Raw genomic sequence first — 25,064 nt, 5'->3', positions numbered from 1 at the left:
AAGGCTGGCGGAGCGGGAGTCAGTGCGCGCGTCAACATCGGGCCGGAGCGCGACCTGAGCTAAGGTGAGTCCGGCCGGGCCTCACGCACTAGGCCGCGCACCAGCCGGCACTGAGGCGCTGATCCGCACACTGAGGCTTCGGCTCACCACGTCCGGGCTCTGAGGAAAGGCAGAGAGAAAGTGGGAGGGAGGGACAGAGAGGAAATCAGGGAGAGACAGGGGGAGGGAGAGGAGAGGGGGAGGGAGAGGAGAGGGGCAGGGAGAGGAGCGGGGTGAGGGAGGGGAGAGGAGGGGCGGAGGGAGGGGAGAGGAGAGGGGGAGGGAGGGGAGAGGAGAGGGGTGGGAGGGAGAGGAGAGGGGGGAGAGAGGGGAGAGGAGAGGGGGGAGGGAGAGGAGGGGGGTGGGAGGGGAGATGAGAGGGGTGAGGGAGGGGAGAGGAGAGGGGGGAGGGAGGGGAGAGGAGAGGGAGGAGGGGAGAGGAGGGGGGAAGGGAGAGGAGAGGGGAGAGGAGAGGGGGAGGGAGGGAGAGGGGGAGGGAGGGAGAGTGTGGTGTATGTAACCTGTTCCACCTTAAGAGAACTTAAGCCTGTTCCACCTTAAGAGACATACTACTTTCTCTGGCTGCTGTATACTTAATACCGGTGGTGACCACCGGTATATAAGTACTGCGTAGTGATATTGTATGTAGTATAGCCCTGACCTCCAACTAGTAAGGACCTGTTGAAACTTTATTCTTGTAGTCTGTGTCAGTAATTAATCTTAATACAACTGGAACACACAGACTTAACAGTGGCGACGAGTCCGATTATTACCCTGTGGCAGTTATATCCACGGCGGCTTCATCCACAAAACAGGCGTCGAAGAGAGGCATCCACCCTCATCACCCTGCTGGAAGACACGTCGCGCAGCAGGCATCGAGATCCCGGAGTGCGACCGGAGATAAGGGCCGGGCCGCATTCGGGCCGAAAGGCGCAGCGCGGGGACATCAATCGCGGCTGGTGATAAGGGCCGGGCCGCTTTCGGGCCAAAAAGGCACAGCGTCTGGGGTGACTGAAGGCGCGAGAGCCGCGGTGAAGGCGAACGCAGCCGGTGCTAATAACTAGGCTGCAAGAAGGGCTGCGAGGTGTGACATCGGGGAAGCGTGAATGCCCGAGGGAGCCGCGGTGAAGCGGAGACAGCGTCGGGGGAGTTACTAACCGCTGGGAAAAGGGAGCAGCAGCGGCACGCCAAACGCCATTGCAGCCAGTGGGTGAAGACCGCCAAGCATGGGGAAACCGCCATTTTGTAGGCGGAGGACGAAGACAAGAGCGGGAAGCCGCCATCTTGGGATAAAATTTAAAAAAAAAATAATAAATTGCAACGATGCCTAAACATGGGAACATTAATACCTTTGATAGCGACATCGAAGATTGGGCCATGTATGTAGAACGCATACAAAATTATTGTAAAGCAAATAAAATCCCAGATGCAGAGAAAGCACCAACTTTATTGAACTTAATGGCTGCAAAGACATATGGGCAATTGAAAAACCTTTTATCACCAGATGAACCGGCGGATAAGATGTTCGAGGAGATTGTTACTGTCCTGAAAAATCATCTAAACCCCACGCCGCTGATGCTAGCGGAATGATTTAAATTTTACAGCAGAAGGCAGCTGAAGGATGAAAGCAATGCTGAATATTTAATGGAATTGCGTAAGCTGGCGAGGTACTGTCAGTTTTGAACGGGACTGACAGACGCGCTAAGGGATAAATTTGTGTGTGGATTATTAAAAGAAGATACACAAAAGCGACTGCTCGAGGAGAATGAGCTGCCGCTTGAGAAAGCGGTCACTATGGCAGCAGCACACGAAGCTGCAGCGAGAGGCACGGCAATAATGCAGCTACGGTCACCGGAACTCAGTACAAATAAATTGGGTTTGAGTACTGTAAAATGTTATCGTTGTGGAAAGACAACACACGATCAGAACCAGTGTTGGTTTAAAAACCAAGAATGCAGAATGTGTGGCAGGCTTGGCCACATATCTAAAGTATGACGGTCAGGAAAGAAGACGAGCAACAAAAAGTCACCGCAAGGAAACTACATAAAGGTGCACAAGGTGACAAAGACCAGTTCGAACGAACAGAAGTCAGATTCAGACGCTAGCAGTAATGAACTGGGTAGCTTAAGAGTACACAACGTTGGTAAGGATGCAGATCTCCAGACAATTTGGTTCACTCTTCAGATAGCAGGAGTCCAAGTAAAGATGGAATTGGACCCTGGATCGGCATTGACGGTCATGAATAAGAAAGATTGCAAAAGGTTATTCCAACATATTCCCCTACGGGATACGGAGATTATATTGAAAACATACACGGGGCAAAGAGTGTACCCCATCGGAAAGATAGAGGTAAAAGTGGTCCACAAGGGCGAAGAAAGCCAAGTAATGGACTTATATGTGCTACCTGAAGGAGGTCCACCACTACTGGGATGGGGGTGGATTAGGAAAATCAATATGGACTGGCACTCCTTAAAAGCACTAACGGTAGATTCCGGGGAAACAGATGTCAAACCTAAACGATTGTCCAAAATATTGGATGATGCTAAAGAGGTGTTCCAGCAAGGACTGGGAACACTGAAAGGAAGTACGGCAAACATCAAGATTGATGAACATGCACAACCAAAATTTTTCAAAGCCAGACCGGTACCCTATGCAATACGACCTACTGTAGAAGCGGAACTGGAAGCGCTAGAACGTTCAGGTGTACTGTCTAAGGTAGATTGGAGTGAGTGGGCTACGCCCATTGTTCCCGTGATGGAACGTCCTTCGAGCAACGTGCCAGGAGAACCAGGGAAGGTTCGCATCTGTGGAGATTTCAAGATCACAGTTAATCCGGTGCTTCACATGGTGCAGTATCCGCTTCCGCGGATTGAGGATATTTTTGCTTCGTTGTCTGGCGGGAAACACTTCACCAAGATAGACCTGGTGCAGGCGTACTTGCAGATGGAGGTTGAAGAAGAGTCACGCCAGTACCTCACGATCAACACGCAGAGAGGTTTGCACCGGTATAATAGGCTGGTTTTTGGAGTGGCATCGGCTCCGGCAATTTGGCAGAGGGCCATGGAGCAGGTATTACAGGGAATTCCAGGCACACAATGTTACCTGGACGATATTCTGATTACAGGTGATGGTGATGAAGAACACCTCGCAAACTTGGAACTGGCGCTCAACAGACTGAAAGAGTATGGACTTAGAGTTAATCGGCAGAAGTGTGAGTTCTTTCAGAAGCGGATCTCGTACTGTGGTCATGTCATTGACCGGGAGGGGCTTCATAAGTCTCCTGACAAGATAGAGGCAGTTGTAAAGGCTCGCGCTCCAGATAATGTCTCTCAGTTGAGGTCGTTTCTGGGATTGATTAACTATTACCATAAGTTTATACCGAATCTATCCACGGTACTGCACCCACTGAACGCTCTTTTACAGAAGGGGGTACCATGGGAATGGAGCGAAAACTGTAAGAAGGCATTCCGCAAAAGCAAGAATTGATCACCTCAGAGGAAGTGTTGGCTCACTTCAACCCGACACTGCCTATTCGGTTGGCTTGTGATGCTTCTCCATATGGTATTGGGGCAGTACTCTCACACAAGTTGCCAAATGGCACGGAAAGGCCAGTCGCGTTTGCATCCAGATCATTGACCTCCGCTGAGCGCAACTATGCACAGATCGATAGGGAGGCTCTCAGCCTTGTATGGGGAGTGAAGAAGTTTAATCATTACCTGCAGGGCCAAAAATTCACGCTTCTGACAGACCATCAGCCGTTGGTATCCATTTTTAACCCTAAGAAAGGTGTTTCGGTGATGACAGCACAGCGACTTCAGAGATGGTCCCTTTTCCTAGGGGCACATCAATATCAAATAGAATTCAAAGGTACAAAGCAGCATGGCAATGCTGATGGGCTGTCGCGCCTGCCACTACCTGAAGCGGAAGAGATGACGAAAGTTGACCCTGTTGAGTTATTTCATTCGACGATCATCGAGTGTTTACCAGTCACCAATGCAAGTATTGAAAGAGAAACCAGGTATGACCCGACACTGTCCCGAGTTTACGAGGTGACAGTGAAGGGATGGCCAACACATGGTGATCCTCTGTTACCGGCATTCTCGGCAAGGCGAGACCAGCTGTCCGTCTGCCATGGTACTTTGATGTACGGGACAAGAGTGATTATTCCTCCCAAGTTACGGGAAAGAGTTCTAAAGGAATTGCATGAAGGTCATCTGGGGGGAGTTAAGATGAAAAGTCTTGCTAGGGCTTATGTATGGTGGCCGGGCATTGACCAACAGATAGAGGAGTTGACAAAAAGCAGAGCTGGGTGCCAATAAGTGCAAAATGCACCTCCGATTGCACCGCTACACCCATGGGAATGGCCTTCAGCCCCATGGCAACGCATACATATTGACTTTGCTGGTCCATTCATGGACTCCATGTTCCTAATTGCGGTGGACGCACATTCCAAATGGCCAGTAGTGATCAAGATGAATACCACTACTTCAGAAAAGACAATTGCGGTGTTAAGAACAATATTCGCAAGGAACGGATTACCAGAACAGATATGTTCGGACAACGGACCACAGTTCGTGTCAGAAGAATTCCAAAAATTCTTAAAGAAGAATGGGGTGAAACATTATACCTCTGCCCCATATCATCCGGCGACAAACGGGTTGGCTGAGAGATTTGTACAAACATTCAAAAAGGCAATAAAGGCCATGAACGATGATCAGATTCCATTACAACACAAGGTGGACAATTTCCTAATGGCATATCGAAACGCCGCTCATGCAGTGACTAACCAAAGTCCTGCCATGATGTTTTATAACAGGAGGTTGTGGTCCAGGTTGGACTTGTTAAAACCAAATGTGCAGAGGGAAGTGGAAAACAAACAGTTCCGGCATATTAATAACAAGTCCACTTGAAGTTTCGACGTAGGACAACCAGTGTTGGCAAGGGGCTATGGAAACGAAAAATGGCAGTCCGGAACAATCCAGGCCAGACAAGGACCTCTGATGTACACAGTAGATATTGGTAACAATGTGATAAGGCATCATGCGGATCAACTGGTAGAATCAAGAGCAAGGGTCGAACCCATGGTTGCGACAGAGACAACTGTGGAAGACGTTAATGAACCTGAAGCATCTACCTCGGCAGGGACTGTACCTGATGATGACGTCCAATACATAGGAAACCAACAAGAAGAGTCACCTCAGCAACAAGAATCAGAGACCACTGAAAGGCGTTATCCAAACCGAATCAGAAGGCCTCCTGAGAGACTGAGGCCTAGAAATTCAGTGGGCCTTGCGCCCACTTAGCGCCTAAAGAGGTCTTTTGCGCTGGTGGGATGGTAGCGTGGAAATTGAGTGTAGCAGCATTGGCGGCGGTAGCCGATAGCGCTGCACCATGACCGATGATGTCATCGGTGTGCGCGGTGGCCCGTAACGCCCCGAAACCGCGCCGATCCCCATATTTATTTGCGGCCGCCTCCTCCGAAGCGGGCGCAAACAGCGACCAGAAAACGGGGTCGTCCTGCTGCCCTAGTGGGGCGCTTTAAAGTGGAAGGTGCAGCCGGCCGCTTTTTCGGCGGCCGCCTGCCCGCACCTCCTTCCCCGGCCTCCTCCACCACCCCCTCCCGTGGCATTGCCGGCTGGTATTCCGTGGAGCCCGGCATTTCTCCGTTGTGCCGGGCTCTTTTGCCGGCACTCGCGATCAGGGCCCCGGCCGTTGCAGGAACCGCCCCCTTAAGAGAAGGAGGAGGCCTGCAGTACCGCAGCCTGCCGCACCGCATCGGGTGGTGCTGCGGCAACTAGCACCGATATTCAGTTGCAGCGCCCCAAACGGAGGCGGGCACACCCTGGTATAGTGCCCGCTTCCGAATTGGGGCGCAGAAGACGAATATACGGCGTGTGCTAATGCCCCCCCACCCAGCGCTAACTTTTGGGCACGAGCAAGCTGCCTGCGCCCAAGTGAATTTCTAGGCCTGAACCTTTGAACTGTTTATACCTGAAGTTATATATGTATATATGTTATTATGTTACGTTAAATGGGGATATGACTGTTAAGCTAAAAATGGAGGATTGTGGTGTATGTAACTTGTTCCACCTTAAGAGAACTTAAGCCTGTTCCACCTTAAGAGATGTACTACTTTCTCTGGCTGCTGTATACGTAATACCGGTGGTGACCACCGGCATATAAGTACTGTGTAGTGATATTGTATGTAGTATAGTCCTGACCTCCAACTAGTAAAGACCTGTTGAAACTTTATTCTTGTAGTCTGTTTCAGTAATTAATCTTAATACAACTGGAACACACAGACTTAACAGAGAGGAAAGTGGGAGGGAGGGGGAGTGAGGGAGAGGAGAGGGGGAGGGAGAGGAGTGGGGGAGGGTGTGTGAGGAGAGGGGCAGGGAGGGAGAGGAGAGGGGAGGGAGGGAGAGAGAGTAAAGCAGGGAGAGACAGGGGCAGGGGGAGAGAGAGGGTGAGGGAGGGAAAGAGTGAGGGGGTGGGACAGGGAGGGAGAGTTCACCTTCTTCCTTCCTTCCTTCCTTCACAGGGGTCGATCGGGCCAGGCTTGAGGCGCTCCTTCCCCCCCGCTGTCCAGGCTAATCCCAAACTGAATCCAGCGGCATCTCTCTCTCTTCCCCCCTTTTCTCTCCTCTCCCCCCAGTCTCTCTCTTCTCCTCCCAGTCTCTCTCTTCTCCCCCCAATCTCTCTCTCTCTCGCTTCCAACAACAACATGCCCTCAAAAAACCCTCAGCACCGCCGGGCACTCCAGTTAGTATTACAATTGTAATGTAGATACCTTTAAGGGGGGGAACTACTTTTTACAACTCATGTATACTGTAGTACCGGCAGTGACCACACCTGTATATAGCACTGAGTAGTAATCTGTACAGGCTGTTGCAGTGTGAGTCATGTTGAGTAAACACCTGTTGTACTGTTCTCCGCAGTCTGTGTCTTATTATTCACGGACGTAACATTGGCGACGAGGCAGGTTCGAACCTACGTGCAAATCTGCATCACGTCCCGGGGATTTGTTCCTGGAGATCAGTGGATTGGAGTTCAAGGCCAGAGACTCGGGAGTCGGCCACGGGCAAACGCCCAGTCATCCAGCAGAGACCCGAGAATTGCGAGGGAGGCTGTCGAGAGCCAGGCTTGGCTGTCCACTCGAGGTGGTCCAGCGAAACTGGCTGGCAACTGGTAGTGCGCAGATGCTTCCCGGACAGCAAAGGGCCGAGCAGCTTCGACGGGGGAGAGAGAGAGGGCAGAGCGCACTGGGCGCAGCCAGTGTTCAGGGGCTGAGCAGCGTCGGAGAGAGGGAGAGAGAGATGTGCAGAAAACCGCGACATGCCGCCATTGCCATGAGGACCACCGAGAGTGGCGTTGGCAGCAGCGCAGGAGAAGTGCTTGAAACCTACAGGGCACCACCATTGCCACGAGAACCGCCGGGAGCGGGGGAGGCATGAAAGCACGGGAAACGCCATTTTAAGCCATTGGGAGATGCCATTATAAAACACACCCAAAATGCCGAAGAGTGGCAGCATCACTGCACTTGACAATGAAGTCGAAGATTGGACTACATATGTCGAATGAATAGAGGTGTACTGCAAGGTAAATAACAATTTGAATTTCAATTTCAATTTCAATTTCAATTTCAATTTCAATTTCAATTTTATTGGTCACATAACTAAATACAAGAAGTTTAATCTAGTCAGTGAAATGCTTTTTTCTTGACGAGCTGAAAGCACCAAGCAGCAAGAACACTTAGCTGCCTGGTAAACACGGAGCCCACAAGGAAGGCAGCCATCATCATCGGCACCATCACAATAAAACACATACCGACATATACATGCATACAATCTTTAAATATATATAAAGCAGACATAAAATAAATATAAGACATAAAAAGACAGCACATAAAATGAACAAGCAATAATGTAAAAAAAGTAATTTCTACAGTAATTACATTGATATTTCTACCCAGGCTTCTAGAATAATCTCTGGTTACAGGTTGGCCGCACTGGGAGAGCGTCGTGAGGAGCTCACAACTTATAAGTTAATTGAGGTGTCAGATGACAGGAAAGCATCGGTATTGTTAAATTTAATGGGTGCAAAGACGTATGGTTTATTACGAAATCTAGTAACCCCAACGAAGCCAATGGAAAAGAGTTTTGAAGAAATAGTAACGATCCTAAAGGAACATTTAAATCCCACACCGCAGCTGATAGCAGAAAGATTCAAGTTTCACAAATGCAACCAGCATAAGGATGAAAGTAATGCTGATTATTTAACAGAACTGCCAAACTATCGAAACACTGCCAGTTTGGAGCGGGACTGGCAGATACCTTAAGGGACAAGTTTGTGTGTGGGCTTCAAAGTGAAGGAACCCAGAAACAGCATTCATCTGAAAAGGAGCTTACGCTGGAAAAGGCTTTCAGCATTGAGGTATCATATGAAGCAGCAGCACCGGGCGCTGCAGAGATACAACAGAGAGAGCAAGAATATGGCACAAACAAAATGTCATATGGAACAGAGAAGTGCTATCGCTGCGGCAGAACAACACACAACCAGAATGATTGCTGGTTCAAAGACAAAGTATGCAGTCAGTGTGGAAAATTAGGACACATAGCACGAGTCTGCAGGTCGGGAAAGAAAACCAGCAATAAGAAACGTACCAAAGGAAAGTACAAGAAGGTACATAAGATGACGGAGAATAGTTCAGACAATCAAAAGAGTGATAACGACTCCGAAAGCAGGGAACTGAGTTGTCTGAAGCTACATAATGTGATCACATTGGAGGATCACCGTACCATTTGGGTCACTCTGAAGATAGCAGGAATCCAGGTAAAGATGGAATAGGACAGAGGATCAGCCCTAACAGTCATAAACCGACGGGACTATGAGCGGCTTTTCTCACACATACCCTTGAGAGAAACAAAAATTATTTTGAAGACGTACACGGGGCAAAAAGTCTACCCCAAAGGAAAAATAAGGGTGACCGTTATATATAACGGTAAGGAAACACCAAAACTAGACCTGTATGTATTGCAATATGGAGGACCACCTTTACTGGGACGTGAATGGATCCAGAAAATACAACTGGATTGGCATTCCATACAGGCACTGACTGTGGCTGACAAAAAGGATGACGACGTCACACCTGGGCGACTGCCAAAGATCCTAACTGATGCAAAACAAGTGTTCCAGCAAGGACTCGGAACACTAAAAGGCATGATAGCGATGATTAAAATTGAAGAAAACGGAAGCCCAAAATTTTTTACGGCCAGACATGTACCTTATGCGATCCGCCCAACCATCGAAGCAGAGCTGGAGAGTCTGGAACATTCAGGTGTACTGTCCAAGGTAGACTGGAGCGAGTGGGCTACACCCATCGTCCCTGTGATGAAAAAGTCGTTGAGCCGCACGCCGGGGGAACCAAGGAAGGTTCACATCTGCGGGGATTTTAAGGTAACAGTGAACCCACTCCTTCACACCGTACAATATCCACTTCTGCGGATTGAAGATATTTTCATCTCGCTATCTGGAGGGAAACGCTTCACTAAGATTGATCTGGCCCAGGCGTATCTGCAAATGGAGGTAGAAGAAGCATCAAAAAATACCTCACAATCAACACCCATAAAGGTCTCTACCAATACAACCGGCTGGTATTCGGGGTAGCATCAGCTTCGGCTATTTGGCAGAGGGCAATGGAACAAGTCCTGCAAGGGATCCCAGGGACCCAGTGTTATTTGGACGACATCCTGGTCACGGGCGAAAATGACAGTGATCACCTTGCCAACCAGGAGCAGGTGCTCACTAGATTGCAGGAATATGGGCTCCGAGCTAACCGCCCCAAATGCGAGTTTTTTAGAAAACAGATCTCGTATTGTGGCCACGTTATCGATAAAGAGGGGTTACATAAGTCCCCAGAGAAGATTGAGGCAGTAGTCAAGGCTCCAGCACCAGAAAATGTGTCACAACTGAGGTCGTTCCTCGGGCTGGTAAACTACTACCATAAGTTCTTGTCAAATTTGTCTACAATACTGCACTCACTGAACACCCTACTGCAAACTGGGGTGCCATGGAAGTGGAGTGACGAGTGTAGATGCGCTTGCCAGAAGAGCAAAACACTAATCACATTGAAAGAGGTATTGGCCCATTACAATCCGGCATTACCAATTCAGTTGGCATGTGATGCGTCACCCTATGGCATTGGAACGGTGCTGTCGAACAAATTCTCGGATGGCTCAGAGAGGCCAATAGCCTTTGCGTCACGATCACTAACCTCAGCCGAGAGTAACTACGTCCAGATTGACAGGGAGGCCCTCAGCTTAGTGTGGGGAGTGAAAAAGTTCAATCACTATCTGCACGGGCAGAAATTCACCTTGCTGACTGATCACCAGCCTCTTGTCTCCATTTTTAATCCGAAGAAGGGCGTTCCGGTGATGACTGTGCAACGACTGCAAACATGGTCACTTTTTCTAGGGGCGCACCACAATGAGATTGAATATAAGGGCACGAAACAGCATGGAAATGCTGATGGGCTATCACGCCTGCCACTGCCTACTGCGGAGGAAGCACCAGCAGTGGATCCTGTCGAAATATTCCATTCGACTATAGTTGATTACCTACCGGTAACTAACGCTTGTATCAAAAAGGACACCCGAAATGACCCGACATTGTCTCGTGTATATGATTTGACGGTGAAGGGATGGCCAGCACATGGCAACTCACTGTTGCCAGCATCCTCGACAAGGAGAGAACAGCTGTCAGTGTGCTGGGGGACCTTGATGTGTGGATCCCGAGGGATAATTCCACCCAAGTTAATGGATAGAGTGCTCAATGAGCTTCATGAGGGTCATCTGTGAGGGGTAAAAATGAAATGCCTCTGCAGGGCTTATGTGTGGTGGCCGGGAATCGATAAACAAATCGAGGTCCTGACCAAGAGCTGCTCAGGATGCCAGACAGTCCAAAATGCACCATCACAGGCCCCTCTACACCCATGGGAGTTGCCCTCATCTCCATGGCAACGGCTGCATATTGATTTTGCTGGTCCATTCATGGACTCAATGTTTCTAATAGCCGTGGATGCGCACTCGAAATGGCCAGAAGTCATCAAAATAACCTCCACCACCACGGAGAAAACTATTGCAGTCCTACGGAACATTTTTGCCAGGAATGGCTTGCGAGAACAGATTTGCTCCGACAATGGACCACAGTTTGTGTCCGAAGAGTTCCAGAGGTTCTTGAAAAATAATGGGGTAAGGCATTACACATCCACCCCATATCATCCAGCCACAAATGGATTGGCTGAGAGGTTCGTACAAACCTTTAAGAAGGCAATAAAGGCTATGTACAATGACAACATTCTGCTGCAGTACAAGGTGGACAATTTCCTGTTCGCCTACCGGAATGCGACACATGCAGTCACCAACCATGATGTTCTTCAACCAAAGGTTAAGGTCTCGCCTGGATTTGCTCAGACCAAACGTACAAAGAGATGTTGAGAGTAAGCAATTCCAGCACATCCATGAGAAGCCAACAAGAAGCTTCAATGTAGGGCAACCAGTCTTGGCCCACAACTAGCGAACAGAAAAATGGCAGCCAGGGACAATATGCACATGGCAGGGCCCACTAATGTACACAGTGGACGTTGTGGAGAGCATCGTGAGACACCATGCTGACCAGATCCTAGAGTTACAGGAACAAGTCAATCCCATGCCTCGCCCATACGTACCAGGTGATGAACCCGATGTACAGGTCGCATCTACCCCAGAAACATTAGCATCGGTATCTGATGAACCAACCGACGACAGGGGGCCAGATTTGCCTCCGCACCAAGAGCAAGACACTCCGGAAAGGCGCTATCCAGAAAGGATCATGAGGCCTCCCCAAAGACTGAATATATAAGTAGACTATTTTCAGCTAATGTTGCATGTTAAAAGTGTTAATTGTAATTAGTTTGATATTTAGTTGTTAAATGAGTGTTATGGTACTGTTAATCTAAAAGGGGAGGAATTATAATGTAGATACCTTTAAGGGGGGAACTACTTTTTACAGCTCATGTATACTGTAGTACCGGCAGTGAGCACACCTGTATATAGCACTGAGTAGTAATCTGTACAGGCAGTTGCAGTGTGAGCCACGTTGAGTAAACACCTGTGCACCGCTCTCCGCAGTCAGTGACTTATTATACACGGACGTAACAACAATAGATTAACCTCATGGGATTGAGGGCAATGTAGTCACGTGGATTGATGATTGGTTAACAGACAGAAAAGAGAGAGTAGGAATAAATGGGCCATTTTCTTGTGGGAAAGTTGTAACTAGTAGGGTGCCGCAAGGATTGGTGCTCGGCCCTCAGTTCTTTACAATATTTACTAATGATGATATTGGGGGACCGTGTGTAATATATCCAGGTTTGCTGACTATGCAAAGTTAGGTGGGAAGATAGAAAAGCAGAATATTTTTTAAAAGCTGACATACTCATAAATGTTGGGATTCAGAGGGATTTGGGTGTCTTTCTGGAGGGATCACAGAAAGGTAACATGTAGGTGCAGCAAGCAATTAGGAACACAGATGTTTTTTAAGCCTTTATAGTAAGGGCTTTCCAGTACAAGAGTAAAGAACATTTCTGCATTTATATAGGGCTATGTGTGGCCACTCTTGGAGTACTGCGTACATTTTTAGTTTCCTTACCTAAAGATGGATATACTCGCCTTGGAGTTGTTGAAACAAAGGTTCACTGGTTGCTTCCTGGGATGAGAGGGTTTTCATGTGAGGAGAGATTGAGTAGAATGGATCTATATTCTCTGGAGTTTAGAATAATGATTTTTAATCTCCTTGAAATGTATACATTTCTTAGAGGGCTGAACAGGGTAGATGCTGAGAGGTTGTTTCCACCAGCTGAACAGTCTGTAACCAGGGACCATAGTCTCAGGATAAGGGGTTGGCCATTTAGGACTGATATGAGGAGACATTTCTTGGAATTCTCTACCACAGAAGGCTGCGGATGCTCTTTCGTTGAGTTAATCCAAGAATGAGTTCGATAGATTTTTGGACACTAAGGGTATCAAAGAATGTGGTGAGAGGGCGGGAAAGTGGAATTGAGGTAGAAGATCAGACACAATTGTGTTGAATGGTGAAGCAGGCCTACTCCTGCTCCTATTTCGTATGTTCTTATGTTCAAGTGGAAATTGATATTTTAGGTAAAAAGAAGAAACTATAGGTACTGGATATATGCAATGAAAACAGACAATACTGAATGCAAATTAGTTGATGGTTCACGTGTAGACCCAGCATCAGATTTACATTTTTGGAATAAGTTTATCCTGATTTGTTGTAGATTTAATTTATTATTACATTTCACTCCCTCTTTCGAGGTGACACAGGTCCAAGGCCCGTGTCCCCAGGCGATAACCAATAGTGCAAAGTAATGGGTGTGAAGCCAATGTCAGAATTCCTCTGTGTCCCGCCATCAGGGGGGGCCGCAAACCTGCTGCAGCCAATGTTCGACTGATTACCTATCTTAGAGGATGTTTTTTGGTTGCCAGCTTACAATAGATCTATTGCGTAATGCCCTCACGAGAATCTTCTCAGCCACCAGCAGAGCTGAATCAACCAGTGAGTGAGGAGGACATAAAAAACCTGCAAAAGGACATAGACAGGCTAAGTGAGTGGGCAGAGATTTGGCAGATGCAATATAATGTTGGAAAGTGTGAGGTTATGCACTTTGGCAGAAAAAATCAAAGAGCAAGTTATTATCTAAATGGAGATAAACTGCAAAGTGCTAGAGTACAAAGGGATCTGGGGGTCCTGGTGCATGAAACACAAAAAGTTAGTATGCAGGTGCAGCAGGTGATCAGGAAGGCCAATGGCATCTTGGCTTTTATTGCAAGGGGGATGGAGTATAAAAACAGGGAAGTCTTGCTGCAGTTATAAAGGGTATGTGTGAGGCCACACCTGGAATACTGCGTGCAGTTTTGGTTTCCATATTTAAGAAAAGATATACTTGCTCTCGAGGCGGTTCAGAGAAGGTTCACTCAGTTGATTCCAGAGATGAGTAGGTTGGTGTATGAGGAAAGGTTGAGTAGGTTGGGACTTTACTCATTGGAGTTCAGAAGAATGAGAGGCGAGCTTATCAAAACATATAAGATTGTGCGGGGGCTTGATCAGGTGGAGGCGGTGAGGATGTTTCCACTGATGGGTGAGACTAGAACTAGGGGGCATAATCTTAGAATAAGGGGCTGCCCATTCAAAACTGAGATGAAGAGAAACTTCTTCACTCAGAGGGTAGTAAATCTATGGAATTTGCTACCCCAGAGAGCTGTGGAAGCTGCAACATTAAATCAATTTAAAATGGAGATAGACATTTTCCTAGCAGATAAGGGAGTTAGGGGTTACGGGGAGAGGGCAGGGAGGTGGACGTGAGTATAGATTCAGATCAGCCATGATCCTATTGAATGGTTGAGCAGGCCCGAGGGGCCGTATGGCCTACTCCTGCTCCTATTTCTTATATTCTTATGTTCTTATTTTTCCTTATTGCTTACACTCAGTTGTAATGAGGTTGTCTTTAATAGAATCGGCATTGTTGGATACCTCAAGAGGCAAGTTAGGCATCAAATATGAAACACCAATGAACAAAGCTACTCCCAGTGTGATATAACTGCAGGAGAACGAACCTGCGCCACACCCGCCCACCGGCCGCCCCATTGCAGAGAGCTCATGGATGAAAGAGATTGAGATCTGAAAACTGTACACAGGAGATCCCATTTCTTTCAATCATTTAATCAATTTGACTATTAGTGTCAGCGGATATTTCACCACATTCTTCAACTCCTCCCTGGATTTTACTGGGTCACAACATAAATACACGTGTTTGTGCAGCAGCTCAATCGTAGAACCATATGCCCGGATTCCAGAAGGATAAAGACTGGGTCGTTGTAACCTGTATAGACATAAGTGCCTGTGATTCGGTAATAGAGGTGATATACAGTGTACGTCGCCCATAACATGACGAAACTTCTGGATATACTGAAGAGTAAAATGATGGATTTGTTCTGGTTCTCCAACTCAGGATCAACTTTATGTTCAGCAGTGTTGATGCCCCTCAATGCCTGTCGGACTCTACTGAAGGATAATATATGTCTTACTGTCAGTACATTGAACAGTAAAATAAGGAAAATTGCAAGACACAGTGTTAAAATATGATTACGCCAGGAATGTGCTATCCACGTGGGTAAAGTATAAAAGGGGAATTTCAGGCCACAGAACATTGGGACGTTGTTAATAAAATACAGAGGTTAAAGTACAAAGTACCATGGGACATTTTGCAAACAGCTTAGAAGAAACACCGTGCCTACGATCGGAGCTGCCGTTTTCTCGGTGCAATATGTCCTTTTCAGCTTCTGGCAACATATTGCAATGAATCGATCAAAGGTGAAAGCGACTGTTAACCAGACAGAGCCGTTTCTGCAAGCATAAATTAAGACCGTTTTGTGACGGCGCGCCGGAGTAACGGAGAAGGCGCTAACTGGATATTTAATGCCAATGATGCTGTTCAATATCAAACCGGTGATAATGACCAGCAGATCCGCGACAGCCATAGCCACTAGATAGAGAGTGATGCATTTGGAGAGATTGCACTTCCCCCGGCACAGGATCACAATTGCCATTATGTTAACTGCAAGAAAGAGGGAAATCATTGACTAGACTCCCAGTGCATAGCATCAGGATTTTGTCTGAATTTCACAGATCCTTTACTGCCTCTGTGGAAGGAAATGAAACACCCGCTTTGTGTTGACTGAGGGTAATTTTAACCTCACGCATCGGGCGGTAAACGCACGGCATCGAGAAAACGTCAGTTTTACAGCGCCCAATATCAACTACATTCATTTCAATGGAGAGTGAAACCAGCGTTGTACGCGATCCTATCAGTTTTCCAATGGACTGTTTGGGTTTGTTTCAAAATACGACTAAATAATAATTAAACAGTGTATTTGAAAAGAATTCATAGCACGTTACTGGTAAAAGTGAACTAATATCTAAAATATACAAGAAGGGGAGGCGAAAGGATAAATTGAAACGAATTGAAATGGAGGTGGGAACTTGCAATCGGTGCAGCCACGGCTTTCAAAGAAACCCCCGCATCATTCAATAGAAAAACGTCAGACTGAATTCGGGCGGTTCCTATTACTGGCGGCCGATCTTCAATGTCCGTTTTATTCCCGATGGCATGTTGGTAATTTACTCCATTGTGGCAGGTCTTCCTTAGAAAGGATGCAAAGACTATGGAGAGGGTACCAAGGAAACCAACTAACACAACACTGGGGAATGCTGGGCTTTAGTTGCCAAAATGGGCAGGGGAACCTGGAGCTCGGTGCATTTGAATAGGGAGTTTAAGAGGCGATCTGGTAAACGTGTTCCGACAGCTGAGAGATTTCCATAAGATCAATGAGGGAGAGGAAAAAAACATTTGCTCTGGCGGATGAACTGTATTAATATAGGAAAAAGAAAGATTAAATCTTCACCAAAGAACCTCGGGAAATGTTTGGATATTTTTGGGGTCGGTTCGTGGTGGTGATATGAAATAAAATAACCTACCAGAGGCTGCGGCGCACGCCAAATTAATAATTGTTTTTAGAATGAAGTGGCTAAACGTTACTAAAAGAGAAAGGAACCTGGGGAAAGTGGAGGGGATTCAGAAAAATACATTTCTGGTTCAGAAGCAATGTTCTCCAGCTTCATTCTACGATTTTACAATTGCCACTATAACACTATAAATATTTTCAGAGGGACATGTTATGGTGTTACAACATACATTTTTAATACATTTCTTCTTTGATGCTCTCTGGATGCAACCAGCTGGAGTTAGATCCCCGAAACCGTGCAAGTGCCTGGAATTTGCGATTTGTGATGACAGGATTGGAGCTTAATGCTCTCGCATCACCTTCTTCCGTTACTTACGTGGAGAGATTTCCATGATATTGTTGATGTGACGTGAATCACTGAAGGGTTGACATTGTAAGGTGCATCAGGAGAGAAGATGAAGTACAACTGAGAGTAATTTGCGCAGTTCTGGTCTGCATGCTGTAAAGAGCATGTAGAGGCACTGGAGAAGGTGCAGAAAATATTTCCAAAGAAGAACCAGGAACTGAAAGGGTAGAACTATCAGGAAAGTTTGAACAGGCTCTGGACCTATATCTAGAAAAGAGAAGGCTGAGGGGTGACCTGACAGAGAACTTTATATGAAAGGGTTTGATAGAGTAGAGGTGGAGAATATGTTTCCACATGTGGTGTTAATCAAAACTTGGGGACATAAGTACAATATGGTCACTAATAGATTAATTAGGGGATTCAGGAGAAAATTCTTTACCCAGAGAGTGGTGCGAATGTGGAACTCGCTACCATGTGTAGTGATTGAGGCGAATAGCATAGATGCAGTTAAGGGCAAGCTAGATAAGCACACGAGGGAGAAAGGATTAAAAAGTTATTCTGAAAGGGTTAGATGATGAGAGGTGGGAGGAGGCTCATCAGGAGCACAAGCACCGGTTTAGACCAGTTGAGCCAGATGACTCTTTGTGTGCTGTACATTATATGTAATTCTATGTATTTAACATACGCCGCAAGAGACTTATTTACATAATGAACAAGGTGGCAATAAAATGACTTACCCGGAATACCAACAGATGCAAGAATTGGCTAATAAATAGCATACACCCGACCCTTAACTTGTTCATGCATCTTCTGTTAGATTCAGGCTGTGAATACAACGGTTCGGGGACATGCACCGTGATGGGGTAAATATCGACCCTGATATACACTTGTGGGACGTCTCTAGTGAATCAATGATGTAACATCATTACTGCTGTTAGTGAGACTCATTTAAAAAAACAAGTTGCTTTCACTTTACTGGATTTAATGTAATCGATCAAATATAAATGATGTCACAGTAATAAAAATCCAATATTATTTTGACATTTGTTCTGCAAAAAAAAGCTTTTTCCATCAGTCATATACATTTGAAAGAGTTATTATTTGATCCCATCTATTTTATGTGAAAAACAAACTCATGTCGGCTGGTAGCTGCATTGGCTGCCCGATATACAAACCGTCCTATTCTCATTAATATTAATTTCAATTGCATGCTGTGGGTGGCGGATTCGAAACAATTCCATGTGGCAGTGAAATCCACGTTGTGGCCACTCGCTGGGTAAGGAGGTTTAACCTGAATTCAATATAGGAATTATTGGATTAATATTAAAACAATATTCTTAGAGAGAACAACAGGCTCCCTGGAACCAACACCACGCTCCTTGGGTGGTATCTCAGCTCTGTGCGAGAACAGCAGGAGAGATGTGATGCTCTGGAAGGTCCTGTGATTGCTGCCCGCCCCCGACCCCCCTGAAAATCTGGCAGCATTATAAGATGACATGCAGGGTGAGTTGCCATGGAAACTGTAAGAGTTGTCAGCAGAAACTCCAACATGATGAGCGCCAATGTTGTGTTCTTGGAGCTGACACTCTCCCAATGTTGGACAGAATGTTCTCTACGCTCTGCTAGAAACGCAACACAAGTTAGAGTTGGACTCCACAATGATCGGAGCAATTGCCTGCAAGCCCACTGGCAGGCTTTCCAGTGCAAAAAACATCTCAACTATGCGCCCATCAGCCATCTTCGGAAGCCTAGGCCCTCAAAGTCCTCTGCAGCAGACCTAGTATATGATCTCTCCCTCTGGCGAACTGGTACCAATGCTGTCCTATCACCTGCCCTAGAACCTGCCCACTTGTGGCTGTTATTCTCCCCGTGAAGACATGTCCTGCGGTGTAGTCTCCACAATATGTGTGTGCAAATCTCTGACTTGGTGCTTGATTGGGTTAGATTGAGGGCTCGATTGATTGAGTTCAAGGCACCAATGAACGTTGGTGCAGCTGAGAAATGTGACCCGCCGGTCAGCAGCCAGAGCAAAGCAAACTTGCAGGTGTGAGAATCGGAACGTGAAATTCAGAGTAGGTAAGGCCGCAGTAATATGTCAGTGAAGCGAAAGTAGGGGAGTAAAGGAGGAAGGAAGGAAAAGCTGGGAGGGAGGCCGGGTAGTTTTTTGGAGGATCAGGCACAGACACGTGAAAAAGCTAGAATTTGAAATGTGCCTGTGTTGCAGTGGGTAAAAGAGGTAAAATAAATCGTGCCGTAAATCGCATACCAACCGAAGTTGCTGCGACCAAAACCTAGGAACCTGAGTCCCAAACAGAGCAGAAACTGCCCAGGATCCTTCCCTAGCCTTAGCTGTGTTAGTCGATTACAGCCACGTGTTAGAGAGCAGACGCAGAGCACGAAGGTCCCATGTTCCCTGGGCGGATCTGTGTGGGTTTCACAATTTGGTGCATTTGTGAGGGAGGGACGGGTCTGTGAGTGTGAGACAGATGGGTCTGTGTGGTGGGGGGCAGGGGGGGGAATAAGTGATTTCCATTTGTGGGAGGAGGGGTGGATTCGTGTGAGGTAGGGCCGAGTCCTTGTGCGGGGAGTGGCGTTTGTTTTGGGGATTGGGTGGATCCGTGTGGAGGGGATGCACTCTGTGTGTGAGGGAGGGGGGACCTATGTGGGGAGGGGTGGGCCGGTGTGGGGGTGTGCCTATGTGACAGGAGTCTGAGTTGGTGGAGGGAGTGGGTCGGGTGGGGCTGGCTGGGAGGTGTGGGTTGGTGGGTGGGAAGGGGCGGGTTTGTAGCGAAGGAGCGGGATGGTGTGGGGCAGGGGTGGGTTGGTGGCTGGGAAGGGGCGGGTTTGTAGGGGAAAAGCAGGATGGTGTGAGGCAGGGACTGGTTGGTAGAGAGAGACGGTGCAGGTTCAATACGCACCTTATTTTGTTCGCTGATCTCACACGGTATGATTCTGTGCCCCTACAGACAAGCAAGGACCCAGATTTGATCCGGGGCCTGTGTTGTTAGCTCAGCTCACCCAGCATGGTATTGATCACCAAACATATCTGGGAGGTCTCAGGTTCCAACCCCGGCTTGTGCTGAGTTTGCTTTACACAGTCAGAGTGGTACTGAGCAACATCAAGCAGGAGTGGCCCAGGCTCCATCACTGGCTTGTACTGAATTAGCTGATCTCACCCAGTATGGCAATGAGTTCCCCACAAATCAGGAAGGACCCTGGCTCCAAGCCTGTCATATGCTGTTAGCTAATAAAAACCAGTGTGGTATTGAGCCACACATTCAGCAGGAAGGGCCCAGGTTTTGTTCATGGCCTTTGCTGGGCCACACTCACTGAACAGAAAGGGTCTAATTTTCATCCCCGGCCTGTGCTACGTTTGCTGATCCCATCCTTTATGTTGCTGAACCCTATGAAGAGATGGAAGGTCTAAAGTTCCAGCCCTGTTAGCTGTTAGCTCAGCTCACCCGAGATGGTATTTACCCTCATACAGAGCTGGGAAGCCCCACCCAGTGTGGTACTTAGCTCCACACAGACTATGAAGGGCCCAAGATCGATTTGAGCTGTGTGTTGTTCGCTGCTTTCACTCCCTGTGGTACTGAGCCTCACACAGAGCAGGAAGGACCCAGGTTCCACCCCTGCCATGTGCTGTTAGCTAATCACAACCAGTGTGATATTAAGTCCCACGCAGAGCAGGAAGGCCCCAGGTTCATTACGATCCATGCTGGATATGTGAATGAGTCACACTCATTGAGGAAGAAGGGCACAGGCTCCATTCCCTGCCTGTGCTGAGTTATCTGGTCCAGTCTGTCTGCTACCGAGCCACACACAGAGCAGAGAGGAAACAGCTCCCATCCTCAGCCTGTCCTCATTTAGCTGATTTCTTCCAGTGTGCTACTTAGATCCACACAGAGAAGGAAGAGTCCAGGTTCCATCCCGAGCCTATGCTGTAAGCTCAGCTCTCCAGGCATGGTAGTGAACCCCATTCAGAGCTGGGAGGTAAAAAGTTCTTACCTCTGTCTGTGCTGAGTTAGTTGCTCCCAGTCACAGATGTACTGAGATCCACACAGAGCAGTAAAGGCCCAGTTTCCTTTCGTGCCTTGTGCTGTTAGCTGATCTAACTCCCTGTGATAATCAGTGCTACACAGAGTAGAACGGGCCGAAGCTCTCTGACCGGGCTGTGCTGAGTTAATTGATCTCACCCACTGTGGTTCTGAGCTCTACACTGATCAGGAGGACCCAGGCTTCATTCCAGGCCTATTCTCAATTTTGTAAATGGTAAAACAAACTTAGCAGAAAGGGCCCAGGTTGCAGAGAGGCCTGTCCTGTTGCTTCATCTCATCCGGAATGGTACTAAACAAAAAAGCATAGAAAGTTTCCAGGTTCCACACACGGCCTGTGCTGAGGTAACTGATCTCATCCAGTGTGGAGCTCCACAAAGAGCAGGAGGGTCTAGGAGCCATTTGTGCCATGTATGTTCATTGATCTCACTCCCTTGGCAATGAGCTCCTAACTGGGCAGAAAAGGCTTAGTTTCAATCCGACCTGTGCTGAGACTGCTGATCTAAGACATTGTGGCACTGAGGCCCACACAGAGACGGAATGGGCAATGCTCCATCCCGGCCTTTGCTGTTACCTCGCCTTACCCTTCATCGCAGTGAGGGCCTCACAGAACAGAAAAGACAAAGCCTCCAACCGAGGCCTGTGGTGAGTTAGCTCATTTCACCCGGTATGGTACATCCCCACACAGAGCAGAAAGGGCCTCGGTTCCATCCCAGGCCGGTTCTCTATTCTGATCTCGAACTTATGAAGATAGCAACTAGAGTCGGCCATTCAACACTTCGAGCCTGCTCAATTAGATCCTGGCTGATCTGTATTGTCGCTGCATTTAGTTGCTTTGTTTCCATAAACCTTAATAGTATGCCTAACAAAAATCCATCAAACTCAACTTTGAAATTTTCAGTTGACCCATGCCTCAACAGTGTTTGCGGGACAGAGATCCAGATTTTCACTATCCCTTCTGAAGAAGAAGTTCTCCCTGAGAGCACCCCTGTACAGCCTAGCTCTAAATTTAAGTTAATGCCCTCTTGTTCTGGACTCCCCCCTCCACCCACCCGAATAAATCGTTTATCTCTACCGACCCTATCAACCCCTTTAATCAGGTAAAACACCTCAATTAGTTCACCACTGAAGGGGATACATACCTAGTCAGTGTAACCTGTCCACTTTATTTAACACTTCTTGATTCGGTATCATTCAGGTGAATCTACACTGCACCCCGTCCAAGAACAATATATCCTTCCTGAGGTGCGGTGCCCAGACGTGAATTCAATGCCCTATATGGATGGTAAGGAGAGCGTTATATGACTGTAACATAAATGGACCACTTTGTAATCCAGCCCCTTGAGGTGAAGCACAACAGAAGGAAGCCGATACGTATTTCAGGAGAAGGTGACAAAATGTAGGTAGCAATGGCAGAGGAATGGGAGTAAGACTTTCAGAGAGCAGTGCAGACGTGGTGGGCCGAATAACTTCCTACGATGCAGTAAAGGACCATAATTCTATCATTTACAAATTAACTTCTTATTCAGGAACTTTACTCTAAGTAGATGGTGATTTTGCTTAAACACTGTTGCCTCTCGCTCAGAAATATCTATTTTAATATTCCATATGCACCTGAAACAGAGTGCAGTTTACACAATAAAGCATTGTATGGATATCTCCAGCAGCAATCTAGGGGGGTCATTTTAATGTGTCATGCCCGTCTAGAAATTGACGGGATCGGGGACAAAGCTGGATATGCACATTACCCGATTTCACTCCCCATTGAAGTCAATGGAGGCCAATATTGGGCGGGGTGCAAAACGCAAACTTTTCCACCTAGAAGAACAAGGGTAGCAGGCGCATGGGAACACCACCACTGCCAAGTTACTCCACGTCACACACCATCCTGACTTAGAAGTATATCGCCGTTCTTTCATCATTGCTGTGTCAAAATCCTGGAACTACCTCAGTAACAGCACTGTGAGAGTACATTCACCACACGGAGAGCAGTGGTTCAGGAAGGCCACCACTTTCTCAAGGGCAAATAGGGATGGGCAATAAATACTAGCCTTGCCAGCGACACCCACATCCCATAAACGAATAAAACAACCTGGCATTTCGACCGAATCCGTCAGTTTCCCGGTGGGCTAGTTATGTTAAAATTGCCCTTACTGATCTTTATTGGAGTTCATTAGAGCCTTCTGTCGAGGAAGGGGCTCGGTTACGATAGGGTCTTGCTTCCTATCAGCATTTTATTCATCAAGCAAGTATCTCGGAATTTCTGGTCAGTAACGAAGCGATGGCACTCGCCACTGAACTTGAAGTAAGCAGCACACCAACATCTAGTGATATCTGTGGCATGAATTTCACCTCTCCTGACGTTAGTTTGAATCCGCTGCCAAATCAATGGAATCCCCAGCGTCCAGCAACAGAGATATCATCAAGATCCTAGGCAGCCAATCATATTGAAGAATTCTCAAAGACGGCAAACCAGCACGTAAAATGCAGAGATTATAATTTACAATAAGAATTGGTACAGACACATAGGATTGAGAGAGAATCTGAAATATCTTTAAAAAAACTTTCAAAAAATTATTACCTTAAAAAGAATGATATGCTTAAAATATTAATGTTATAATTTGACATTCCACTATTATAAAATTATTTTTTCAGGGTCAGAAAGGTTGTTTTGCTGTCAATACGACTTCAAAAAGCTTATATCTTCGTGTTATATTTAAGCAGTGAAATTCCAGCTGAATTGGGGAAGTTTTCACTAGGAAGTAGATTTCAGTGAGATTCGAATTGATCTACGGCTCCGGGAAGTTCCACAGCACGACCTTTGGAGAAGCTTAGAATCACGGTCAGCAGTTGCTGTATTTCTGCTTCGATTTAAACATGCGCTGAATTTAGCAGTTGCTGTCACTTTTTGAGGGGGACTGGCGGCGAACTTTGAGAGAATCACCGCCATTACCATTGCAAAATCTGGCTGGGCTAATGTGTTTTTGTAGAAGGCGATCAGCTATGATATTCTCCACAGCTGATACATTATCGACACTCACAGTCTAGGCCTATGAGCGATTAGAACGTAAGAGCATAAGAAATTGGAGCAGGAGTCGGCCACACAGCACCTCGAGCCTACTCCAGCATTCAATAAGATCATGGCTGATCATCGACCTCAACTCCACTTTCCCGCCCGATCTCCAGATCCCTTGATTCCCCTAGAGTCCAAAAATCTATCTACCTCAGCCTTGAATATATTCAAAGGCTTAGCATCCACAACCCTCTGGGGCAGACAATTCCAAAGATTCACAACCCTTTGAGTGACGGAATTCCTTCTCATCTCGGTCTTAAGTGGCCAATCCCTTATCCTGAGAAAATGCCCCCTGTTCTAGACACTCCATCCAGGGGCAACAACCTCCCAACATCTGCCCTTCAGAATCTTATATGTTTCAATGCGATCAACTCTCATTCTTCTAAACTCCAGAGAGTATTGGCCCATTCTACACAATCTCACATCATGGGACAGCCCTCTCATTCCAAGAAGCAATCTACTCAACCTTCGTTGCACTGCCTCCAAGTCAAGTATATCCTTCCTTAGATAAGGAGACCAAAACTGTGCACAATACTCCAGGTGTGGTCTCAGCAAGGCCCTGTACAATTGGCTGCAATAGAACTGAATATCAGGCGCTGCATAACAGGTGGCCAAACCGATAGCGCCTGCCTTGCAACACCACCGGAGACGAATTACTAGCCCTCTAGACGATATTATGCCTCGAAGCAGGAAAAAGCAAGTTAATTTCCGATAAGCTACTGGACATACGAAATTGGCATGTGCATTTCAAGCTGGTGGAAGATAGGTAGTACGGTTTCCGGGTTTGTATCTGGCAGAGCTCATGCTTAGCCTTGAGTAAGGTAATTAAAAGCAATGCGCAGACATTCTGTACCTTCATCTATTAATCATAAAAGCAGAAATACACTTCCAGTAGGGGTCAATGGATAAAAATTTGGAAGCATAACCCGGGATGATTTTCAGCCTTCCCAGCTTGTGGGCTGTGAATCAATTCC

The 25,064-nt window shown here is 47.0% G+C and overlaps 1 pseudogene; it reads right to left on the bottom strand.

Annotated features, from left to right (window-relative positions):
• Positions 1 to 14,808: 14,808 nt before the first annotated feature.
• LOC147092562 (putative G protein-coupled receptor 139) lies at positions 14,809 to 20,107 on the bottom strand (annotated as a pseudogene).
• Positions 20,108 to 25,064: the final 4,957 nt, after the last annotated feature.

This window comes from Somniosus microcephalus, unplaced genomic scaffold, assembly GCF_052327205.1.
Source record: "Somniosus microcephalus isolate GS21.2 unplaced genomic scaffold, FLI_Smic_1.0 unresolved_chr2, whole genome shotgun sequence".
Taxonomy (NCBI): domain Eukaryota; kingdom Metazoa; phylum Chordata; class Chondrichthyes; order Squaliformes; family Somniosidae; genus Somniosus; species Somniosus microcephalus.
The sequence above is the reverse complement of the archived record's forward strand: the minus strand, read 5'-3'. Positions and strand labels throughout refer to the sequence as shown.